Source organism: Scomber scombrus, chromosome 1 (assembly GCF_963691925.1).
Source record: "Scomber scombrus chromosome 1, fScoSco1.1, whole genome shotgun sequence".
NCBI lineage: Eukaryota > Metazoa > Chordata > Actinopteri > Scombriformes > Scombridae > Scomber > Scomber scombrus.
Window position 1 is genome coordinate 32,228,598 of NC_084970.1, and position 26,412 is coordinate 32,255,009.

Below are 26,412 nucleotides of genomic sequence, written 5' to 3' on the forward strand. Positions count from 1 at the left end.
CAGAGCTACTAAAACCACATCCCAATCCGCACCCTGAGGTGCTCTGATACAAAACCACACTCATGAAAACATAAGGGATGCAACCTTTTCTGCTTATGCACCCAAAATGTGGAACACATTACCAGCATAAAAAATCTGTTTAAAAGTTTATATAGGAACCTGACAATTGTTACAAGACCATTATGAACCTATCCTTTACATCAACTTTATGTTTTCCTCACAAACAGTTTCTTCTAATGTCTGTCCTCATTTGACACCAAATAGAAGTGAATATGTGTGAGATTTGTGTCCCTATCTACTAGCAGTAGTTGTTGAGTATCTCTGAACCATTGATGGTCTTTCTCTACCTTTAACCGTGTAGCTTTTGCTGCCTAGACTTAAACAGAAATTGACTTTTGAGGTAGAAGATCATATCACCTTCTTATGACTTCTTTTGCAATAGTCATATGGCTTATTCTATTCTTCTACTATCATTTCATACCCTAGTATCTGTAATCTCTCTCATCACAGTATCTACACGCAACTCACAACTACATTTGAGGTATGAAACATAAACCGACTTATAAATTGACAGCTTTGCCTTCAGGCACCAGCTCCCTTATCTATATTTCCCATGGAATTAAATAAAAGTGTATCGCCTACTGTACATAGACAGGTTGACATCTTTTCAGAAGGAGATTTTTCAGATGTTCTGAGGGGAGCCACACATTCGTTGGTGACATATCTTTTTTTCCCCCTTGTAGCCTAGCTTCTGGCAATGTGAGTGGTCTTGACTACTAATGTGCACATAAATGACACTGACAGCATATCCTGAATCTTTGTGTCTCAGTTCAGCCTCTCTTCTTAAAGGAGTTCAGCTGTGAAGTAGCAGACATGCTGCAAGCCCAGTTCTGTTAAATAATAAATAATCTGTAAACTTTAAACCTGTTATTTAAGATCACCATTACCCAGACCTTCCAATAATGCAAACAGAGTACTGTCTCACAGTGAGTGACAATGAAAACACAGATGGTATAGCAATTACAGGCCAGGCAGTAAGTGCTTCTTTTCCATAGAATGTCGTATTTTTATTATAATCTAACAATAGATCCCTAGCATAACCAGCCAGTGGTAGAAATCTCTGTTAGAGCAAAAGATTAATGGATAATTCAGGTAGATAGTCCCAAAGGCCAGATAGTCGCTATGAGATGAAATGACCTGAGATGGCACAATGAAGCTATACCGCTCTTTCATATAACCAAGCCATACTGAGATAAATGGCCTTGTCCCCCCTCTTCACCTCATTATAAGTTCCTTTGGAATTAGTGCAAAGTTCTCAGGTTTCAAGAAATAATCAGAGGAAAAGAAAAAAGAAAAAGAAATATGAATACAACTGCACTGAAAGCTATTATTATGTCAGTGTGTTTGATCTAACCACTATCTTTGAAATAGGTATGAGAGACTCTCACTAATCTTTTCTTAAATGAGTTTTCTTTGCTGACCTGGGTTTTTGCAGCACTTATAACGCAGCACTCATCGTTACACAGCTGTATTGTGATAACAGATGAAGCGATATTAATCACAAAGTACCGGCAGGACCTGAGTGCCTGATCCACATGATAAACCTTTTCACCCTCTATACACCCTCAGTAACAAAGTTCACTGTAACAAACAAATAACTATATTGGTAGTTTGGAAGCACTCCTAGTTGAGAGGTTTTGTTTGTGGGGAAATTAAAGAAATATAATTTAGATGATTCATCGCAAATGCAGCAGTAATCTTATCAGCTGTAATGACGTCATGTCAGGGGGTGTCTTGGAAAGAGACATTAAGTTCCCTGTCCTCCAAGTCGCTCTTAGCATTAAGCTATAAGGAGATTTCTCATAAGCTACAGAGTAGGCTACAGGAAAAACAGAATCACAGTGACTCATTCTACATGTCCTCAAGGAGGAAAATAATGCATTAAAAACCTTGTTTAATGCCACCCATACATCAGTTTATAATACTCCTAGCTGAGGGAGACTTGATTGTTTTTAAAGTCGATTATTGTTTGGTTGCAGCGCTAATTATAAAAGAAAGTGCTCACTGCTGGTCTGTCTTCACTTGGTATTATTCTGGTAATTGCCTTGATTTAATGTTTTACTTAATGGAAACAGGCTTAGTGTGTCACTACTAAAAATCTGTTTTTTAATAATACTGTTGTTCATTTGGTTTTCCTGGAAATAATCAGCTTTTTCAATAACGTAACCTTGCATGTACAGAAAAGCAAATATTTGTCCATCACACAATCAATTTGTTGCCTTCTACATATGGAGTCAAACAAGGGTCATTAATATTTTGAGTTTATAAATGTGTTAAGAAAAAGTTTGCAGTTGTAGAAGATAGATATAATTTGCACATGTGTAAAATGTATTATAGAAATATTTCGTGCATATCTGAAAAAGTTAGAAAATGGGGAAAAAAACACATTAAATATTTATCCTGAATCATGTTCCAATCCATCCTGAAGACCTGCATGGTGGACAGATTGACTCTACCTTTAAACAATTGGTGTCAGTAATATTCTTTTTCATTCAGCTGCTAAAAAAAAAGGGGTCAAAATTTCTCACACTCATACTTGTAGTTTTTATCTTGCAACTTCAGTGTTGCAAACACAGGTAGGAACGTCTCTCCAACTTTATGAAAACCTCACCTAAAATTATTCCTGCACACATTTGAATTACACATAAAGTATTTCTACAGCCAAAAAAACATTTAAATTTATATGTGTGCACTAATTTTTTTCACACATGCACAACATATTTCTACAGCTGTACAACTTTATTACACACTCACAAACCATTGCACAAGCTCACAATATTAATGGCCATTATTTTATTCCATACCTGCTGTTTAAAAACAATGAGGACTCCTACTGTACTAATACTCCCTGGCTTTAGTGCTAGCATTTCATACAACTGCTTGATCTATTTTTTTTTCTATTTAACTACCACACATCAGTCAGCCAAACATGCTGTGTGTAACCAAACAGCATTGATGCTCAGTGTGCTTACTCTCCCACAGCAGTGAGAATATTTTCTCCTAAAGAGAAAGTTAATGGCCCTGCAAACCCACACAGTTGTTTTCAGTTTCTGCATGATTAGACCTCTGCTCACATCGAAACCGGCTAGAGCTTTATTGGAAATTATGTGACAAACGCCTCAGTCCTGTAACGTTCAAGCATGCATTTCTTGTTTTGGTCGGGTCTACAGACGGATTGAGCAGACCCTCATTCAGAGTTCACCTTTATTACATGTTGACCATGCAGATGTGCAGCTAATACAAACTGAAGCAAAAATTGTGATTGGAAATGGAATAGTCATTACTGAAGCATGACACCACTTTGTGTGGTACAATATTACACTACCAGACAACAAACTGCAGCATTGCTCTCAGGGAATGTTCAGTTTGTCGCTGCTATGCTTAATATATTTATTACTCATATCAGAGCTGTGACATCCCATCCTTTTCTGGGCTGGCTGCAGGATGAGTTTAGTTGATGAGAGACTAATATGACTATACCATAAGACAGTCCCACTAGCATTGACAATGGACATTTTGTTGTGATATCAGTTCAATTAAATTGAATCCCCGCAGTCAATGGATTTACTCCAATAAGTCCTTCGAATTAAACAACCAAATATGTAATTTTCATGCACTCCAGCACAACTCACAGGAGTGTTTTCTAATCTGGCACCCCTATTGGCAGTAACAACATATTTTTTGTGTTCTTTTCAAAAGCCTTACAAATCCTTATTTAAAAAATATTACAATTTATGATATGACAACACTATGGTGAGGGTCTAGTTAGGTTGCCATACAAAAAGCACTTGGTTAGTTATAAGGAAAGATCATGGTTTGGGTCAAACTTAGAGAAACATGGTTTGGGTTAAAGTTATTACTTTAGTTAGTTGTCATGGCTACAATAAGCAGCATGTTGACTCAGTGGTAAGCACTGTTGCCTCATGAGAAGGTACTGTGTTTGAACCCTGGCCATCTAAGGTCCTTTGTGAGTGGAGTCTGCATGTTCTCTTCATGCCTGCGTGGGAGTTCACTGTCAGATGCGGTTTCTGTCACTCAAACTTAACTATGTTCAGTTTCTGGGTACCTGAGAGTATAACCAATTATGTCATTTGTTCACAGGGAAAAGTACATTTCCAACAAGCTTCCACATTGTGTTCTATTTTGTAGCGGATTTACAATGCCATTACCACTTACTGTGCCATTAGCAACCAAGCTAACCTAGCTAGCTACTTCCCAGAGCCACAAAGCATTTGCTACTGTGCCACAAGGAAACTGTATGATTCAGCCAAAAAAAAATGAAATAAATAAACCTGCATAATAAGCACAATAATATAGGCAATATGTTAGGTAATTACATTGAACTTGGCACACTCTGTGCTGCACTTACCTGGAGTCTAGCACTCTGAATGGTGTGAATTACATTCAGGCAGCCCCACTGTGCTTAATTATACTATTCAGACCTATAGAGCCAGGCTTTCTGGGTGTGGGTGAAATATGGCTCCCCCGCCTGGGACAGCATGTCCCTGCGTAGTGGGAGTTAGAGTGCCACGGCTGTCCGCACAGCAGTTAATAAATCTCTGCCAGTCAGTGCGTTGCTGGCCAGGGAGGAGTTATTAGAAACATTGTGTGGCAGTGCTTCTTCACTCTAGACAGAGTGGGATGTATTACAACAAAAGTAGGACATGCGTACAGTAGATCAGGTGAGCACTGTCCGCCTATTAGTGACCTCTGCTTTAGAATTTTCTCTATTTCTGCATAAATACGACTTGAACATTTTTACATAAGTCCTAAAACTAGATAAAGAGAACTCAACAAATGAGACAAAACTTATTCATTAATTGATTGAGGAAAATTACCCAATCTTACATAGTTGTGTGAGGCAAAAGTATTTGTATCCTGGCTTGTATGTTCTTTTTAGGTTCTTACGCTGGAACGCAGCGTTTTCTCATCACTAAACATCACGCTTGTCATTCCAGTCGAAAAGTTCGATTTTAGTCTTATCCATTCACAAGACATTTTTCCAATCGCCTTCTGGCTTATCCACAACCGGAGACAGAAGCAATGTTCTTTTTGGAGAGGAGAATTTTCTCTTTCCCTTGCAGCTCAACTATGCACAACATTGATGTTCAATGTTCTCCTGATGGTGAACTGATGGAAATTGACTGTAGCCGCTGCAAGAGAAGCCTTTAGTTTCCTAGACATTAAACTGGCTTCTTGGACTATTACACGGTTACATGGTTTTGGATGTCTTCCATTTGTATACGATCTGCCTGACGGGCGCCAGGTGGACTGTCAGCCATTCTCTAAGAATATTATCAATATTAGTTCAGTCCACAGTGTTTCAGAACCCCTTGTTCAGCTTTATTGCCCAGTTTAAAACATTTGTTAGTAAAGTAATCACAAAGTTATCAAATGTAATATTTTCCCTTTTTTTTTTTTTTTTTTTTTTTTTTTTTTTTACAGTTCAAGCTCACTAGTAATCTGTAACCTATTATATTCCAATGTTTCCAACACTGCCTGCAGTTTGGGGCAATTTTTTTCTCTTCAAGCCACCATGGTAGGTTTTGAAGACCAAAGACTTTTTTGAGAAAAGAAATTTCCTGTGGCTTCTTTTTGTTCCTGAAAGTAATTGGTGCTGAATAGTAGAATTCATCACTTTGGAATAAATACAGGAAGAAATGTAGGAGGACATGGTGAGAAAAAATTACTACAGGAAATGTTTCAAGGAACAGGAGACACACTGGAACAAATGTGTTGCAACTCCAGGAGAGTACTTTGAGGGGGTTAGACAATTACAACTGAAAAGGTTATAAAACAAAAAAATCACAATTATGGGAATGTGTGTCTCACCTTATACTAACAATTATCATGCTATACTGCAGATATTATTTCTAAACCAAACAAGCTGGTACTTTCTCATGAAGATATTTCATAGCAGAGCTGACTGGATCAAATATTAAATCAGAATTGAATTAATGCCTTTTATCACATTTTATCTGATTAAAAATGTAAAATTCTAAACCACTAGACTGTTGTAGTCCGTCAAACAGACATTGTCAATTCATAAGCACCAGAGTTTAAAATACAACTAAAATCCACCCACTAATTACTGAAAAATGTTATAAATCCTCAACACAAAGCTGGACTCCATGGACTTGGCTGCATCCATTGAGCCACTTTAAGCTTTTTAAAAGATTATTTCCTGCTGCTAAAGTGTTACTTTCCGTTAGATAAATCAATGCCACCTGCAGGTGTTACATTTTCAGTCTCTCTATTAGAAGGAAACAAGGTATTGTCAAAAGTATTGTCATTGACATTGTGGTAATGCTAACTTGTATTGCTACATTTTTATTGTAAACCTCTGAGCCATCATCATCAATGAATATATTTCCAAATATAAAGATTAGTGATTAATTTGAGGGCACTTCATGACTTGAGTGATACAGCAGAGGTCTGTGTGTGCATTATTTAAAATAATCAGGAAATAATGTACAATTTTATTGCATGTCTGATAGAAACTTCCACAAGAAGGCTTTTTTTATGTCATTAGTGGATGCTTATAGTTTTGTATTGTTATCATGAACTTATACATTATTCTGACAATCAACTGGGCCAATGCAAGCTAATGTCAACAGGTTTGCCTTAGGGATGTTACACTTTGTTTATTCATTAATGCATATAGCTACTGGACCATAATCACATAAGTTAAATGGGTGAGATGTTTGCTATATGTATATTGTATCACTGATATAAGGGCTCTGTTGGAAAAGTATCTTTTGGTGGCCACCCAGCAACTGCTTTCACTTTACAATTATCACCACAGTACCACAACTACCTGTGTATGTTTTGCCTGCCTTCAGGGTAAATATGATCTAATAAGGAAGCAGCAATTGGGTAGAAAATCACCCACATCCAGTTATTTTTGGCATGCTGTGTCAACCAATCAGGCGCCATCAGGAAAAGCTGAACATTTTACACATATATCACCGCTGGTCGGAGAAAAGTACATCCTTCAGCACACAAAGACTGTGGGCAGCACTTTTTCATTAGTCATTGATTTGCTCTGCAATTATGTATGATTCATGTGAGAGTGAGAGAGAACAACTGTAATTTATATACACAATAATAACAAAAGAAACATGTCATTAAAATATATATTTCGCAATCAGAATTGCAGGAGGGGCAACTTCCCATCACCCATAATAGACCGTACATCCTTGGCTGTTTATCACTGACTCTCTTTCCCTTTCACATACTTACTTGTGTCTTCTCTTGTATATCTGTAATTTCTGTGTGTTTGTGTTCACATTTCTTCTCTTCTTTCCCCTGCAGCTGTCCCTTAACCCTACAGATATGCCGTAACATAATTTCAGGAGTCCTTTCTTTCTCCTGTTACAATTTATTGATCTAAACACCCAGATTCACTCAAATATCAGTTACGTTTTAAATGAAATGTGTTTGGTTCTCACTTGCAATCTATTTCTCAACTTTTTAGATAAGTCATACAAATAAGACACATTCTAGGCCAGGTCGTTGACTTTTTGATCGTGGTGCGTTCATTCAGCAAACAAATAGCTGTATCAGAGGTGTCCAGTTATACTGTAAGGAGTGAGAATTGTCTTTGAACATGAATACCGTAATGATATATATTTATAAGTGGCCACACTACTTTTATTTTGTACTTACATGTTGTCAATAATAATTGTACTTCAATTTTTTTTAATGCTGGACTTTTACTTCCAAATGTTTTTCATACCTTATCTACTGCTTTTTATTGCTTTGTGATATTTATTTTCAAATAAATTACAGAAAGATTTAGAGGTGTTGCTCTGGTTTTCTGGTTTCTGCCAGGATTGGGATTTAGGATTTTAATGTAACGGTGTAAGAGAGGTTTTAAGGAAATCCACTGTATCTGTTCAGGCCCTGCAATGCCAGTTCATCCTACACCAAAATCTGAGGAGGAGCCTGAATAGCGATTTAACCACAGAAATCATGTACGGAGCGGTAGAGTCCTCACGTCACCCAGGGGACTGGAGGGATTAAAAATTCATCATGTTTTGTATTCATTTGTTTTTCCACAAAGCTTAAGACATGAGTATGTCTCACAATGTCTTCAGCCATTTGTATACACTGTAGCTCAGTAAAAACACACCATACAGAGTTTACTTTCTCAGAAAAACAACACATTCACTCAATAGATGACTCACCCAACTCCTCATATTTGCATTTTCTGATTTAGTGAACAACAGACTGTACACACTTACAATGAATGCTTTAATAATGTTATTCTCAGTCGTCAGCTTTACTCAAAGCCACTACACAGTGTAGCTCAGTGTCTCTGTCTCATTCTGCTGTTTTAATTTACACAAGTCTGAGGATATTTTCTCAGCCTCCGCAGAACAAACAGAATTCTTGCAGTGCCGTTTTGTTTTGTGACTCTAATGTGGTTTTTCATTAGACAGACAAGACTTGGCCCTCTGTTGCTTTACTGTTGATTGGGATGTGAAACAAAACACTATAAACTCCTTCCCTGCATGGCTGGCTGTGCGTTATGTAATATTTCAGTGCCAACTGCCTAGTATTGTCTCAAGTCAGAAATCAACACCCACAAAGATCCCACTGCCGTTCGGATTTGGGGAATGTACAAAGCTAACATGATCAATAGGGGGTGTTTGAGTTGTGGATTTTTGACATATGTTGTCATCACCCAGATCAATGCACGCAACTGCATTAATACTGTACAGTACATCTTGAAAGAGTCGTGCATTATCAGATATGTTTAATGTTTATAATGGAGCAAATACTGCACCAGTGGATATCATGCCTTATCCAAATTGCATGCTTTTTTCAACCATGCCAAAGCCACACAAAGTGAAATATCTTTTAAGTGTCTTTTTAATTTTGAACAGAGATTCATGATCCCCAGAAGATGACTCCTGATGACTTTGTTGATCTTCTGATCATTAGAAATTTCCCTTGTGTCCAATTTCAGATGAAAAAGCCAACTCAAAACCTGTTTTCACTTTCACTGTGCGCAACTAAATTGGCTCACATGCGTGGATGTGACAACTGTACACTCTGAGTGAACCTATGAAGATGTTATTCTTTCTGTAATTATCACGGCATGAACACCAACCTAGCAGGCGGCCTGGAACAGAACAAAATTAGTATTACCAGAAATAGTAGTGTTTCTGATTTAATAGTGAGTGTTGACAAATTGAATGTTCGAAAAGTAATGCAAATGTTTTATTTCATTGTTCACTTCATCTGTAATTGAACAAAATGTAGCACCTAAAGAAGAAGGTGAGACAAATGTGTTATTCAGCTCACTCCCCATGAAAGATGTTTGATTAATACTGTGCAGGTAATAAACCAAACCAGAAACCTCTTTAAACACTGAATTGTTGGATATTTTCTCCTCTCTATATTTGCTTTACTGTACACATATTGTGTTCTCGGCTGCACTTTCTGCTCTGTGGGCCATACCACGAAAACGGAGGATGGCCTACATTTTATAGCTAATCCTAATGACATTCTCATGGCTGCCAGTCATGCGCCGCACTCTCTCCTCTCTCTTCCCCTTGCTTTCTCATATTGAAAGTGCCCCTCAGCCCATATAGTGAGAGGAACATCAGTAGGAATACATTTTTGCTCAGTTACTAAACCCAAAATGTTGGTGCATTCCTTCTGGCCATGAAAATCCTTGAAAGTCTATGGATTTGAGAGAAATAAAGGGTATTCTTTATAAAAAAGAAGAGAAAAAAAAGAATAAGAATGGATGGCCTGAAAATACCTGACTTTCAAATCAAAATCTAGCATGAAAAGTTGACAATATGCAATATGCTGGTTACTCTTTCTCCTCACAATCCTGCCGAGCTTTATACAATTGAACTTGCCTTTCCTTCCATTTGGTATGAACCACTCTCTTTTAGCCGTTTTATCGGCTAACCTGCTTCTCTCTGGTTTCATTTGTCTGAATTGTAGGTTGATGATTGAATATTACAGTTACATGTACTTTCTCTGTCAAAAACCAGACTCTTAGGCAGCTAGTTTTCACCACATGATGCTGTGTTTGTTCAGTTCTTACATGTCCTTATTTCACTTCATAAATAAGACTTCTGTTCAGCTATGCCCTGTTTTGTTTAGAACGTACAGTAACAGACTAGTCAATGAGTGGGCTTTGACAGATCGATAAGAGCATTGAGATGGACACTGACGAACAAAAACAAATGTACATGCCATACAAGCTTGAGAAGGTTGAGAACGAGACAGAAATATTACAGAGATTGGACTGATGGAGAGTTGAATATACTGCTGAAGTGGTTTGAAAAATGTCTATGAATGTTACTTTTGTTCAGTCATTCTAATTGAATCCTGATAGTTGTGATATACAATGACCCTGTTCATCTTAGAAAAATAATTCAGTCTCCTTTTAAGTTCACTTGGGTTAAATGTTCAAAAAATACTCAAATACTCCAAAAATGTAGTATTTGCAAAGCAGCTATATTCATATATATTTTTTTACAATTACAATGTGTCAAATGACAGTATGTCACGTGAAAGATGACACTCGTATTGATGAAACTACAGAGAATTATCAGCGATTCTGCCGCTGCCCTAAACTTTATAGAGTTTCAGCTCATTGTTTAGCTGTTCAGCTGCAACTTTACTGCTTTGGTTGACTCAGCGCTCTCATAATGTTGTTTTTGGCCACAGCAGGCAGCTGTTTTCAAAGAAAAGCTTTAAAATCCACTGTAGAATACCTGCTCAGCCCCAAACAACTGACAGACACAGTTAGCTATAGGCTAGCTGGTGAATATAGGTGGAGCATTTAGCCAGATATTTCCCTCAGGAGTTGATAGGGGGCGAAAACAGAGCTAAAAGAGAGTGAATATTGGACTTCCATTCATCAGTAGGACAGAGACAATCTTCTGTCATTCCCAGGTCATCAAATTCCATGTCTGATACTGACGCACAAGGCATCCTTCATGTCTGTATACAATGCCCCAGGCTTACAGCCTACTACAATGTAAACCCAGTGCATTTTAATACTGACACCATCGAAAAATATTGCATTTTCCACTGAGAATAAAAGGAATCACAGCCTTTTTTTTGTCTTTGCAGACAAAAATGTGACAGCCACATGAACACAGGCCAATAGAAAAGAATAGGTTAAAAAAAATCTATAGGCATCTCACAATTTTAGAGCTGCTGTTGTGAAACTAAGACATTTCACACTGCGGACCAATGTAGATATTGCACGTTTCTCACCCGGAGAATCTCTTCTCAATCTTACTGAGCTCAATCGCTTACAGCTTGTGTTCTTGCAGAGGATCGGGCTAAGAATAGGGCTTCAAGCAGATTGTAGTTGCATTTGATTGTGGTGGTGGAGTGTTTCTATTTGAAGTAATTCTCGCCATTGTTTCCTGATGCAGTTGAGCTGAGCTGAGCTATTCAGTCTGACCTGTGTTCACTCAGCTCTCTCAGCTCTGCAGCAGGTCCTCTGTAAATTAAAGCCACCCAGAGAAAGAGCTGCAGTTACTCCCTTGTTTCTGATTCATTATGGTTTCCATTCACTCCCCAGTCACACAGCGCGAGTAGAAATGGAGATTCTCATTTTAGTTTGTGCCTAATCTGACTGATTGCTTCAGTTTGAAATTACAGAATCTTTCAGTGATACCTTGCAACACTTTCGTAAATCTGTTCAGTTATTAGTGTGTTTATATCAGCGTATTTTGGCTGCTTTTTCCACATTTCACCTACTTAAATTGTAAATTCAGATTATTTAACTTTTTTTGGACTTTTCAAACTCACTGCCTTTGAAACCGCCATCATCAACCAATTACACCTATTACACAATTATACTTTACACCCATTTCAACTGATAATTCGTTTTCTTTCAGTATCACACGTATGAGACATTTCAGCAGTGTTCTGTGCTTACGTAACAATCTGACACTTAGACGACTCTGACAATTTAGTTGCTTCCAGGAGCTTACTCCTCTACTGACAATCCAAGTGCCATACTCTTCATATTGACATTTCGGGTGCTTTTAATGCTTACACTGCAACCGACGCGTCAACTGACATTTTTAAGTGCATTCTCTTCATGCATACAAATTGATACTTCAACTGCGGTACATTGTTTACACCTCAAATGACAATCAACTGCTTGCAGAGCTTATATGTCCCGACTTAAAACTGCCTTCAGTAATTATACTGACAATTTAGCCACTTCCAGGTCTTACTCCTCAACTGACACATTCCAAATGGCATTTAGGGTGCTTTCATTGCTTACACTTCAACTAAGATTTTAATTGCATTAGCATTTACAGACTACCTGACACTTCAAGTCCCCGCAGTATTTATGGTGTACTCCAAAAGGAAGCAAAACAAATCTTAGCCTTGCGTCATTTGAGCACGTTGGACCACTGGACTGCTAGTGTTTACTGGGCCATGGTAGCTGTAAGCTTGCCAGCAATGGAAACACCCACAGTTTTTGGGAGTGTGCCTGTGTGATTGTGTTCACTTCAGCCTCTGACTGAACTCTTTAGAAAGTCTGGTTCTTTCTGTTATTTCCCTCCAGTCTCATTTTTATCTCTACATCGTTTTTAAAATTATTTTCTCGAGTTCAAACATTTTCAACTCACAAGTGTCTTTTCATTGATTTAATATGCAATATGAAAGGTATATCATATTTTTTAGAGAGGGAGTAGAGTTACTCGTCTTTTACAACAACAAGGAAAAGCAAAGGTGAATTGAAAATTGTTCCATCTGTTTTAAAGATCTGTATTGTTTTACAGTGTTGTATCTTGTTTCAGTGTAGTCCTGATGGAGTACTCCTTTAATGTACAAATACATTGTGCAAGTTTTTAACATCTTAAACATTTGACTGTAACAAAAACATTTTTAAATAATAATGATAACATGCAACTATTTTTATTGTGTGTCAGAAAATCCGAAAATTAAATAATTAATCCGAAACTGCAAAATCATAGCAAAAGAAAAAAAAACAGATATACAAATTTAATTGCATAAAATAAAGTATTCCCAGAATGTGCATATGAGAGCCGAAAACAGTGAAAGAAACAGGGAGAGAAAATGAAAAATAAATGAGATCTGGTGAAGGCAGTCACTAGTGGGAGGTTTCTGTGTGTGTGTTTAGATGTTGTTTGCTGATCACCGTTCAGTGTGTGAGGCAGCTAAAGTAGGCCAGCTGTGGAAGAGCCATTGATTTTGCCGGGCACTTCAGACTTATTTTAGTTTTACTGTAGCTTATGTCCCTGGAGATCAGTGAGGCGAAGATCCAGCCACAGACTCAAATGGTTTCTGTCCTTGACCTGAAAATATCTGAGGACCCTGTGTTTACACCAGATAAAGAATTTGGGTGGTAGATCTCCAATTTTTTTATTGTTTAAAACCAGCTATTCCAAGATTCCTAAAATGCCATGGATTTAACGAGGGAAAACAAAGAGCATCCAAAATGGCTTGCAAAATTCCAAGGTTAACAAAGTCTGATGTAGTATTTTCAGTATAATATATTTGAGAATTATGTTATTCATTATGTTGTTCATATTCTACACCTTCGCAGTATGTGTCCAGGTCAATTTGTTAAGAATGACCTCGTAAAAAGTGTCTATACCAAATTTTGAACCACTGATATGTTTAGAAAGCATCACAATCCGATCTGACTGATCAATAAATGGGTGAATAAACCTTGATTAATGATTCAGAGAGCAGAGAGAGTGTATTTTTTAGGTCATGTCCTATTTTACCTAAGACATGAACTATTGGAACTGAAAGTTACAAGAACTTTACGGAACTGTGGGGTTTATTGTATAACCATTAGAGCCATCAGTCTTCACTGCTACATCATAAAAAGAAATCCTCATAACGACTATCTTATTAAAACTATTACATTTAGTCATTTAGCAGACACTTTTATCCAAAGCGACTTACAAGGGAGAATAACATTCAAGCTACATTGCAACAGAGACATTAGTGTAACAATAAATAAATACTGCTAAGTAGTGCTAAGTAGTTGTAAGTTAAGAGTGCTAAGTAATTGTAAGTTAAGAGAGGAGGTACTCTCTGAAGAGCTGGGTCTTCAAGTGCGTCTTAAAGACAGAGAGGGAGGCCCCTGCTCTGGTGGTTTTTGGCAGCTCATTCCACCAACGTGGAACTGCAAAGGAGAATAATCGGATTGCCGTGGTTGTACGGCCGGCAGAGCCAGGCGACGCTCATTTGATGAACGCAGCATCTGGGGGGTAACATGTGCTCTTACAAAAGCAAGTAGGTGGGAGCATTCCCAACAATCACTCTGTAGGCAAGCATAAGAGACTTGAACTTGATGCGAGCAGCTACAGGTAACCAGTGGAGCTCGATAAGCAGCGGAGTGACGTGTACCCTCTTTGGCTGGTTGAACACCAGTCGCACCATTCTGTATCATCTGCAGTGGCTTCACCGCACAGGCCGGCAAGCCTGTTAAGAGAGCGTTGCAGTAGTCAAGACGGGACATCACCAAGGTTTATACCAGCAGTTGAGTGGCATATTGGGTCAGGTACAGCCTGACTTTTCGGATGTTGAATAGGGCGAAGCGGTACTATCGGGAGACGGCGGCAACATGGTCCGAGAATGTCAGTTGGTCATCAATAATGACACCTAGATTCCTAGCAGCCATGGTAGGAACAAGAGATAGAGAGTCGATTTTAATATCAATGTTGTGATGAATACCTTGTTTGGCCGGGAAGACCAGCAGTTCCGTTTTCGCCAGGTTTAGTTGAAGATGATAATCCTTCATCCATGTGGATATGTCAGCAAGACAATCCGAGATCCGCGTTGAGACAGTGGGGTCATCAGGCAGGAAAGACAGATAGAGTTGAGTATCATCCGCATAGCAGTGGTATGAAAACCCATGCGAGCGGATGATCGGGCCCAGCGAGGTGGTGTATATGGCAAAGAGGAGGGGTCCCAGCATCGAGCCTTGGGCCACCCCTGTGGTGAGGTGGTGAGGCACAGACAGCTGGCCTTGCCATGTCACAGTGAACGAGCGCCCAGTAAGGTAAGATTCGAACCAGGAAAGTGCACTGCCAGAGATGCCCATACTTGAGAGTATGGACAGGAGTTTGCTGTGGTTGACAGTGTCAAAAGCAGCTGATAAGTCTAGCAGAATGAGAACCGAGGATTTGGCAGCAGCTCTAGCAGTTTTTAAGGACTCTGTCACAGACAACAGGGCTGTTTCGGTGGAGTGACCATTTTTGAAGCCAGATTGAAGTGTATCGAGAAGGTTGTTTCTTGACAGGTATTCTGTTACCTGTCTAGAGACCGCCCGAAGGAGCCAGAAGTGAGTGAAGAATTAATCATATGTGTGACTGCCGGGGTGACAGTCGGTGATATAGCTTGAAGGAGGTTAGATGGGATCGGATCTAGCGGACAGGTAGTAGGACGGCTACATGTTATTAGTTTAGATACCTCACTCTCAGTGAGGGGGGTAAAACCAGGGACGATGAGCCTAGGGCTGGAGAAGACAGGTTGTGAGTTTGTTGTTTAGAGAATTGGCTGCTGATGGCTGCCACTTTGTCAGTAAAAAAGGAGGCGAAGCAATCAGCAGTGAGGTTAGTAGCTGGAGGAGGTGGTGGAGGGTAAAGCAAAGATTTGAAGGTGGAGAATAACTTACGTGTGTCTGTGGCACCGTTGATCCTATCGTTGAAGAAGGCCTTCTTTGCAGCAGTGAAACTGGAGGAGAAGGAGGACAGCAGTGTCTGGTAGCTTGCAAGATCTTCAGTTGCTTTGGATTTGTGCCATTTCCTCTCGGCCGCTCTGAGGTCAGTGCGCGTTGTCCGGAGGGTGTCACTCAGCCAAGGGTGCGACTGGGTCGATCGAGCAGGTCTGGTGGATAGTGGACCCAGTCAATAGACTTCATTAAAATAAGATTATACCTTGATTTTGAGGAGACACAAAAAAAGCAGAAATGTAGGGAAAGGCACATCAAAGGCTGCAATGAAATCAGGTTTATAGACTTGTAGCTTTGAAGTGTGTATGCCATATTGTATCATCTTCATGTTATTTTCTGTAATTAGATGAAATCCTTGTTTTTGATATAAAAAACGTTTGAAAATGGCTCTAATTTGACCTGAGGACTATGGGAAGGTGAGGCTATTATCTCAAGTTCATTCAGAGAGCAGGATTGAAGTCATGACAAAATGTGTGCTCCCTGGGGGGGGGGGGGGGGGGGTGTTTAGAGCTGCTCAGATTGTACAACATTAGCAGAAGCTTTGAAGCTCTCTGGGAACTTAAATATATAATTATTTGATTTGATAGTGTGTGTCTGTTTTGTTTTCAGTGTGAGATGTTTTACCACTGTAAAGAAAGGTTGACTGAGGGAAATACACATAGAGTGAGAGTGATAACTAGATTAATTTATAGTAAAAACACATAGAATCAATAGATGCTTGTGCTATGAGATAACAATATCACAATGCAATTTAAAACAATTTTGTCTCTTCCCAGGCGTGAATTTGAGGTAAAGACTCACCACTGGGGAAAAAGCATCTTCAGAGGAATCATTAACACAACATAAGCCACAGGCTTAATGTACATTATCCTTTATTTGGCAATAAAAAACTTCATGTTTTTATCCATTATGAGTCACAAAGCAGAATTGGATGAGGATCATGTGCCTGATATAGTTGCAGATCCTTCCTTGTGCCCTCTGATAGCTGAAGAGAGGACAAAGATAGACTTATAAAAGATTTACTCTTTCAGGCAAAGCAGGGGTAGGCCAATAATTTACAGTTTGAAGTGTAAAGTGGAATATTTGTGATGAGTGGAATCATTCCTGCTGTACTAAAATGTCCTGATAGTTTCCTTGCTTGTCTACAACAAGCAGAGATGTATTTGCCGCTGTACGCCTGTGTGGCAGGCAGGAGATCTAGATCCCACAGCTTCATCTTCTCTCTGTCTGTTAGACTGTGTCATTGCTGACAGTCGGGGTAAAAAGGGATAGTTTTTCGCTCAAGTTAAGTTGAGTCATGACTTTTATCCTGCACCGTGTACCTGCCGTTCTCACTGCTGGAGACAATCCAACACTGAAATTGTGTGGAAGGCACTTTGCAAATTGCATTGATCTTTCCCTGGACCTGCCTCCCACCTGCCGCCCATCCTAATTCCTGGCTCGTTCTCCAGCAGTGTGCACTAAGATAGGTAATGACAGCCTGAGACAGCACTACTCAGACAGAAAAAAACCCTGGTCAAACACGCACATACATACAAACCATGTGCACACACACCTTGCAAATGTGTTTAGGGATGTAGCTGGATTTGAATATGAATAATGTCTTTTTTAAGTATTATTTATCTGGACGTCAAAATCATAGTCCTCTGAAAAAACACTTTCTTAAATGATAAAACTGGTGTTTTGCATGTTTTAGTTATAACGAATAACAGGCTTTACATTTTCGCCCAACACTTATAATGCGACTATTTGGTGTCTGTTGAATGTGTTTTTTTCCATTTGTCTAGGTAGCCATTGTTTTCCATCATTTTCAGGTCATTATTATATTCTATCAAACCAGATCTGAGATTGGTTTTTTTTAAGAAACCAAAAAAAAAGTCTGTCTCAACAAATTCAGCTACAAATAGCGATGCTTGTTAATACTAAAATACATGCATATCATGCAGGACTACACACACACATACAGGCCATCACTATGCTATGTTTTTAAATGTTGTTACCTCAACGTAGTGACCTACAGTACATTTTCTATTAAGTTATCTCAATATGTGTTCTACTGATCAGTATATGAATATGTGTAAGATGCGGTAATCATCAGTAATCCAAGTTTTGGTGCTGGTGACCAAGAGATGGACTTGTTCTTCTTCTTACAGCTCCAGCAACCTGTAATAAAAATTATCTGCTTTCAGATGCAAGCAGTGACTGTGTGCTGATTGTGTGGATGATTTACTACTTCGGTATATTATAATTTCAAATGACTTTATCAAAGTATAACAGTAAGATAGCTAAAAAGAAATATTCTCCTATTGATCTGATGAAAATCACATAACACAGAAACACATCCACAATCCTGCTGCAACACTGACAGCTACTTTCTTTTCTTTATTTTTCAAATTAAAGTTGTTAAAAGACGAAAGAGAAAGCTTTTGGTTTTCCTGCAGTGTACAGGCGAGGAGAGCAGAAGACAAGAGGGCAGGTTTTTGCCTGTCATGCTGTTTGTGTTAAGTAACATTTGGCATGTTGTCTTGTTAAATGTTATTCACCACCTAATCATGGCTGTTAGGGTTACTCAGGCAAGCAGAGAGTATTTCACTGCGCTTTTACAAAGTCCCAATAAAGCAGAGCTGACTTTGTGGAGTTAATTGGCAGAGTAGCTGCACTATCACTCAATGTTCCTGACTCCTAAAGAGACCCCTCAGGCTCCATGAGGCCCCTAACATGGAGCTTCTGTGGCAGTCATCGAATGTTATTGACCGTCCTGGTTCCTCCATCTTGAACCAGCGATGGTTGTCCCACTGCAGCAGCACTCAGCACTGTCACTCCTCTCCATCACCCACCCCCCTTTTCTCCGGATATACGGAGCCTCAAGCATGAGAGCACACCATATGTACGATGCGTCACAACCCCCTGCACGTGCAATACAATCAGTGCTGCTATCAGTGAATTCTCTCAACAGCCCATCATTTTCAACAATACCATCCTGTCTCCTTGACATGTGAAGAAAAAAAAAGATCCTGCATTGCCAGAGCTGCTGCTGTGACGCAGCGGGATGCTGCTGTGTGGAGAGGCAGAGGAGTTTTGGAGACAAGAGGGGGGGTGTGTAGGGGGATGAGGTGTTCAGGGGTAGGGGAGGCCTCAATAAAATCAATTACCATCATTGCCATGTGCCAGGCGGTGATAAATAAGCATGGCATGGTGTGGACAGCCTCCAGGGTGGATCTGATGGTGTGAGTACAGATGGCATTCTCACACCAGCACTGCCCATTGGCTGGCTGACTGCAGAGTGTGTGTGTGTGTGTGTGTGTGTGTGTGTGTGTGTGTGTGTGTGTGTGTGTGTGTGTGTGTGTGTGTGTGTGTGTGTGTGTGTGTGTGTGTGTGTGGCTCGGAGACAAAGCGGGCACGCAGATGGCATGAACAGCTGAGGTGGATGCTAACATGCTTTCTGGTGCTCCATGCAGGCTGAAAATGCATTGCTTATTTGTTCCAAATAAAAGGATGATTACGCAGATTTTTCCTCATAAGAAGACCCCTCCACACACACACACACACACACACACACACACACACACACACACACACACACACACACACACACACACAAACACACACAAACACACACAAACACACACAAACACACACACACACACACACACACACACACACACACACACACACACACACACACACACACACACACTCTTCCATACTCCTGCACTGCATGACGCATCATCAGTATTCAAACTTCATATTACTCAGCACTACAGCATTTCCCCTTCTAATGATATAAGTTTATTGAGTCCTAAAGCAATCTTTACACTAATAAGCTGTTTACAAGCAAATCAATTATGGAAGAAAAAAACATGCATAGTCGATGTGCAAAGACACTGTCAGATAAAAGCAGATTATTTTGTGAACATCTGAATACTTACTGGACTAAACCATGATTTTTCAAGGGCATATTTGTTGCCATAATTAACTCAGTCAAGCTCAGTGAACATAAGGTTAGAGGTTTCATGAGATAAATTAAAAGTTTTAATTCTTTTTGGAAAGACTGAATATTTTTTCTGCAGGGGAAAGTGTGCGTTAATGGAGACAAGAAAACCAAATGGAGGATAAATTAATTAACTACAGTTTTTTTCAAAGCAGCTTCGGAAGAGGGAGAATCTACTCTGCTGCTTACACTGAAGGTGCCCTCATCAATGGGGCAATTAAATGAAATAAACTTTGGCAATTCTTCAAACAAACTTCTGCCTCCAGAGGCAGTTATAGACTAAACAATCTAAAAGGGTTGGTGGTAGTTTGTGTTGCTCGCTCACTGCTGCCGACCTCCCGCTGTCAGGCTCATTATGTTAAACTCTGATGTAAATCCAGCCTCGCTTATCAATTGCGGCTCTGCAAAGATCCACTTGTGTCGTATGGAAAAACAGTTGCTGACTCCTATCGACTGAATGTCACTGCAGTTAGCCCAGAGAATATAGATTTCCATGGGATCAGTGGGGGAATATTTCTTATCGCTGCAAAATAATCTAAAGTTCAAGAAGCTGGTTCTCCTTAGTGCATAGGTCCATGGATTTCTTGAAAATGTGTGTGTGTGTTTGCATGTTTTAATTTATATGGGGGAAAGGGTCAGTTTGAACTTGTGCATGATATGAGAAGCAGAAAATGTATCATGTGATCATGTGTCAAAATAAGCTGTCAAGGGATGTCATCAATTTAAATGAACATAGATTATTAATTTTTTTTTATTATAGGTACGTTTTTAATGGTTGTGGGTATTCAGATATGATTTTTTTCTGTCAGGAGCAAGAGGAGAAATAGTGTGAGGTTTTTAGGAGTTTACGTTGACTGGATGGGTCAACAAAACGTCAGACTTCAGACTTTTTGTTTGCTTCCTGTTTCCTTTCCCATTTATTTTGCCAAAGAGGCACAAAATGCAAAAAGTGGACAAATGTAATTCAGCCCTCTCGCTTACTTTTTCTCCATCGTATTGTGAGTCCATGCTATTCTGTGTGCCCATCATCGAGACTGAAAATGTGGAGATTATCAGTAGGCATTCACCCTGAGGAAAAACGGTGCAAAAATTGCATGTTGGTTAAAAACCTTCCATAAAATCTGTCTCCTATACTCTCCAAAATACAGTGAACAACTTTCCATTCAACAAATGGATAGAGAATGTATGAAAACCTTTTTATAAAGTTTAAAATGTGAGTGAAAATGAAAGTATGAAGTACACAAGGCACTAAATGTGACACACATTATATACAGTATATTTAAAATTCGTATGTATCAAACTTTATTGATACTTTCACATTTTTAACATCTTATAGTTTCACTTGTTTGTTGCAGTACATGTTGATTTAGCAAATATACACATTCAAGACGCTGCTACAGTTTACGTTCGGCTTGGTAAGTTCCCTAAATTGAACACAAAATGATACCAGTCTTTGACTCATCAAATATACATAGATCAAAGAGCTGAGTAGTCTGTGGATTTCCGAACGAAGGAATATAAAGTGGTCACAGAGGGAATTGTTTTTTTACACAATTCAATGAATTACTTAAGCAGAAAGAAGATCAAATTCATAAAAAGAGGTGCAGATGACAAGATAAAAATCCTGTTCTTAGAGACAACAAGCCTCATGTCTTCTGAGGTACAAGAGTGAAAAGGATGATAGGGCAGGGCTGCTCTAATCTGTCCCAGCTGAGGAAGACAAGGCTGCTTGGTGGCTTGAGTTTGGACAGAGGAGCCGCGACACTTTACAACAAGAAACATTGATCGATGGTCCACAGGCAACACTGCTGTACTGCCAACTCTCAGCTAATTAAAGAATGCTTCTCTAGAGCAACAAAAACCAGACACTTCCTGCCTACTCACAACTCTGCTTGGAGTATCTTTGGGTATGCTGTGCATCGCAGAGGACAGAAACCGTGGCGTGCTCACCAGAGGTGTTTTCTATGGTGGCTAATTGTCTGCTTCCCCTCAGTGATTCCAAAAACCAGCCTTGATATTTCTTTGGCTGAGCTGAGAGGTCGAGTCTTGCAATTACCTCCTGCCTTGTAAACAAATTGTCCTCCAAGACTGTCTCCTGCCAGGAGCCGTGGAGCAGAGGAGAATTAACTACTCCATGCTCATTAGATAAAACAGGCCTGGGTTTACAGCCACTGAAACCAGCACCACTTCAGAATAGAAATGAGAAGATCAGCTTTTCAACTCAATTTCAAGCTGAGACGCTGCTCTTTTTGAGGAAATATGCCACTAATATACTCTGTTACACTGATATTCCTCACTAATAGACCATTAGTGTAAAATCTCTCATATCAAGACACAGAAATACCATTTATATTAGATGTTTTTTGTGTAGTAAAAATGTGTGCTTTCACAGCACTAAGCTGACTGTTTGTTTAATGCAGTACTTGCATGGATGCCTGGTTTTAGCAGAAGGGATGAGAGGAAAATGTTTTCCAAACAATTATAGCATTAATAATGACACATGTTCTTCAGGGTGAACTGCTCATTACAATATAAAAGTAGCTTTGAGCCCTTTAAGCCATGCTGTGTTGTCATTTAATTAAGGAATAGACTTCTGCAGAGGCTTTGTTTAAATTAACTATAGGCTCACCTGAAGCTAACCAATGAGAGGAAGAAAAGAAAAGGGTTTGGCCAGACTCAAGATTAAAGGCTGCATGTTATTATGTTGTATATGCACAGAGAATGAGTGGCACTATGCATTAAACATGTTGCTGTCTTCAGAGACTTTGTAAAAGAAAAAAATCATGTCATTTTTTTATTTTCGAACAACAGACTACAAACAGAAGACGTACTTTGATGAGTATAAAATAAGAATAATAACTAAAAATGACTTATTATACTTAGAAAGGCAGAAAAAAGGAAATGATGTAAAAGCCAATTTGAAACATGATTTGAAATCTTGACCACATACCACACAAACAGTAAGACTCCACTGACTTGAAACAGCTTTTCATTGTTTGTATCCAATTTAAAATCTGCTTTGCTGAGTAACCACACGGCTTCATGTATCAAACTTTCTTCAAACTACTTCTTCTTTTTCACCTTTTCAAACCTTGAATGATATGCACTTTTTAAGCCATGGCACGCTGGTTGTGTTGGTATTGAGATTTTTTTTCTTCTTCATTATCCATTCAATATATTTAGTCACCAGCTAAATATAGCCTATATGTGTTTTAATTTACTTACTTGTATGTTCTGTTAGGGGAATAGCAGTAGAGTAACACATTTAAGGTATTGACTTAAAAAGAATCTCTCTCTCTCTCTCTCTCTCCTGTGGGGAAAAGAGAGAAATAATGGGCTAACATTACAAAGTGATTCACAAGGAATTTGGGCATATATGTGTTTGTACTTGGTCAGCACATTCATTTGCTACATGACAATATATTGTGGTGAAGCAAAAGTTGAGCCAGGTTCAACTTTTTTGCATTATTACTGTGGTTTCTTTGAGTAGCTTCATTCTAATTAATGAAGGGTCTGTATTCAACACAACGAAGTAGATCTGCACACAATCTTTCAAGTTGGTAATAAGATTGCCTAACATCTGGTGAGTTTGTACATTCTTCTTCCCATAATTAATTTTATGAACCCCTGAGGGGTTGGAATGTGGGTTCCCACTAATATCAATCTATGACTATGATCCTGATGAAGAGTGCTGCATTTTTTCTCAACAATAATGTCATTGTCTGCCTACGGAGCCCCCCTGGGATCAGCTTTCATTGTGTTATGTTGTATTTATTGTGCGTCTTCCTACAAAACTAACCTTTCAGTTGAAGGCTGATGAGGAAGCAGCTAACATTAGCCTCCCGTGCTTACTTGTTAGCCAAAATAACTGTTACTTGAGACTTTCATTAACTGCTTAGCAATAAGGTAGATTACAGAAGGTTCAGGCAGGATGTGACAAAGGGGTTGTTTTTGACCTGCATGTTTTAATTTATTAAGATCTAGTGTGGTCTTGTGTTCACAAATGTGTGTATTTAACTGCAATGAATGTGCATGCAGGCTACAAAGTAATGTGCTAAATGAAATAATAAATGCAATACGTCCCTATTTGACAGGTGTGAGAACTTCATTGGTAGGTTAATACATAAACTCACCCTAGGACTGCACCGGGAAACTAGCAGCTGGTAAGTAGAGAGTAGAGTCTGTGACACATTAAGGTTGTTTTGATTTCAAATTAAACAATGATGGAAACATAAGAGCTGACTTTCTTTCTAGTAGATTTATTGTGTTCACATCCATACTGGGTGAACAGTGAAGCATCTGTAGCCCCCTCTTTCAGGTAGTCTGCCAATTTTAGGACAATGCAAGAGGAGGGTGATCCTACATATACAGCAAATGCAGCCAGGGTGTTTTCTTACGACCTGGCAGGGATGCTCTCGACTGGTATTGTCATTCACCTTACTTTGGTGCACATGAGCAGGTGAGACTTCAGATAGTCAATGACTGAAAACAGTTTGACACCCAGCATTATATATCGTGACAAAAGTTTGTTTTAATTGGCCAAATGAGGTTTAACTCATTAAAATTGGAGGATTAAACAACTACACTCAATCAAAGTAAAGAGGAAAGATTAACCCAATAGTCATTTATTTTCTTTATGCAGTCTTCATTTAAGAGTAGAGAGCTTGAGAGACACCAGGGAAGACAGCTGTGGATGGTTTCACTCACATTGGATGCTTTTGCTGGGGTTTCACATGTCTGCTCTCTGAGTCTGTTAAACCTCTTTCACACATGCAGTCAATCCCTGAAATGTTCAGGAGTATTTTCCAGCATGGGGTCATCTGTAAATAGAGTTTAAAAAGCAGGGATCAATATTCAGGGATACCGCCAATTTCACACTAAAAGACCTGGTAACATTTCAGGGGAAATGCTGGTACAGCTGTCTTATGAATGAAAGCAGCAACATTGCAGGGTCAAGTTGAATCCGAAATGCAATTTTAATAAAAGAACCCTCCGTTTAATGACTACCATACACTACAAGATGTTGACCCTTTTCACACCTGGCATCAATGTGTCTCGGGTGATCCGATCTCAAGTGGACAACGCTTTTGGACAGGTTTTAACTTATTACAATGGTTGCCTGCTGTTTTCCTGCTCCTTTGAACAATTGTTAGTTGTATGTTTTTTATGTTGTGTAGTGTTGGTGTATGTTTTTAATGTCCTCATGATATGTTGTGTATTGCTTGTATTTTGTAATGTAGTGGAGGAAGACAAAGACAAATTTGCAGTAAGGTGGACAATAAAGTCAATTCAATTCAATTCAAATCAAATACAAGTGAAAACAACCATCAAGATGCATTATGATCTGATCATTTGATCGCTTGCCGAGGTGGTCTGGGACACATTTGACCACATGTCCTTTGTAGTATAAACACCAATGTGTCCCTGGCAAGGATGTAACATGAAAATATGCCATTAATGCAGGAAGTGGTGGTTGTTTTGGTAAAAGTGTGCCAGCAGTGAAAAAAATGGAGAGGGGCATAGCCCATACATGTATATTAGTTCTTGACATATTTTTATTAGCTCTTTAGCCCGCACTAAAAACAAATCTGGAGCTTTTGCGAGTGATCAGCATGAGACCCTTAATAGAGACAGGTGTGAACAGCAATGTGTCTCGGCAGTGCATTTATGATCAGATAACCAGAGACGCATTTTAATGTCAGGTGTAAACAGGGCCAATGTGAGTTTTTATCAACAGACCATAAGATTTTGCAGACTGGGGATCTTGCAGGGTCACTATTTACAAGACAAAAACTACATTTGTTTTGAGATTATTTCCCATCCTGCTTCTGGTGGAAATTTACAAGAAAGATTGTTGAACCATGGAGCTGAAAACAGAGGCTGCTTTTTAGGCACAGCTGCCCATGACTGTGCAGTGGTTTTCTCCGAAAAAACAGCCATAAAGAAAACGTAAATCTATTAATTGATTTAGTTATAAATGAACAGCAATAACTGTTATATTAACTACTATTCATTTAATTTTTTATAATTATTATTATTTTTTCAATAAAATATTGTTTTTTGGGTAAACGTTTCATCAGCTAAGCCAATCACATTTCAAAAGATGTTGTCCTATAATTGTATTTTTACAAAGAAACCGTAAATCAATTAATGAATTCAGTTATGACTGAACAGCAACATATTATACATACATCACAACACATTTTTTGCTAGTCACATTTCAAAATGTCATCCTGTAATGCATTTATACAATTTCAATAACAGCTTCACATTTTTATTCTTTACCTGGTGTGCAATCATGCGTGAAAAGCCAGTAAATACACTGCGGACACAGCAGCTGACAGAAAGAGGAGGTCATATTATATAGAGAAATATTAGCTCTTTGTGGGTGAATAAATGTTAATGTGACTTATAAAAAAAGGGAAGCTAAAGGGCAACAAGAATGCTGAGTTTTCAAGTTTCATCAGGAGTCATTAATAACACCATCAAGCACATCATTTTTAATTAGGAAAGTAGTTTAAAAAAATACACACACAAAGGGCAACCATTTACTGCATACTGCCGTTGGAAACTGAGCACAATTATTTGATAATTAGCCTGATCAGCCACCATCAGTAATCAATACAAACACACATTATTAAACCAT

General features: G+C 38.8%; 1 pseudogene; it reads right to left on the reverse strand.

Moving 5' to 3' along the window:
* Positions 1 to 14,114: 14,114 nt before the first annotated feature.
* Positions 14,115 to 15,941, reverse strand: LOC133994983 (uncharacterized; annotated as a pseudogene).
* Positions 15,942 to 26,412: the final 10,471 nt, after the last annotated feature.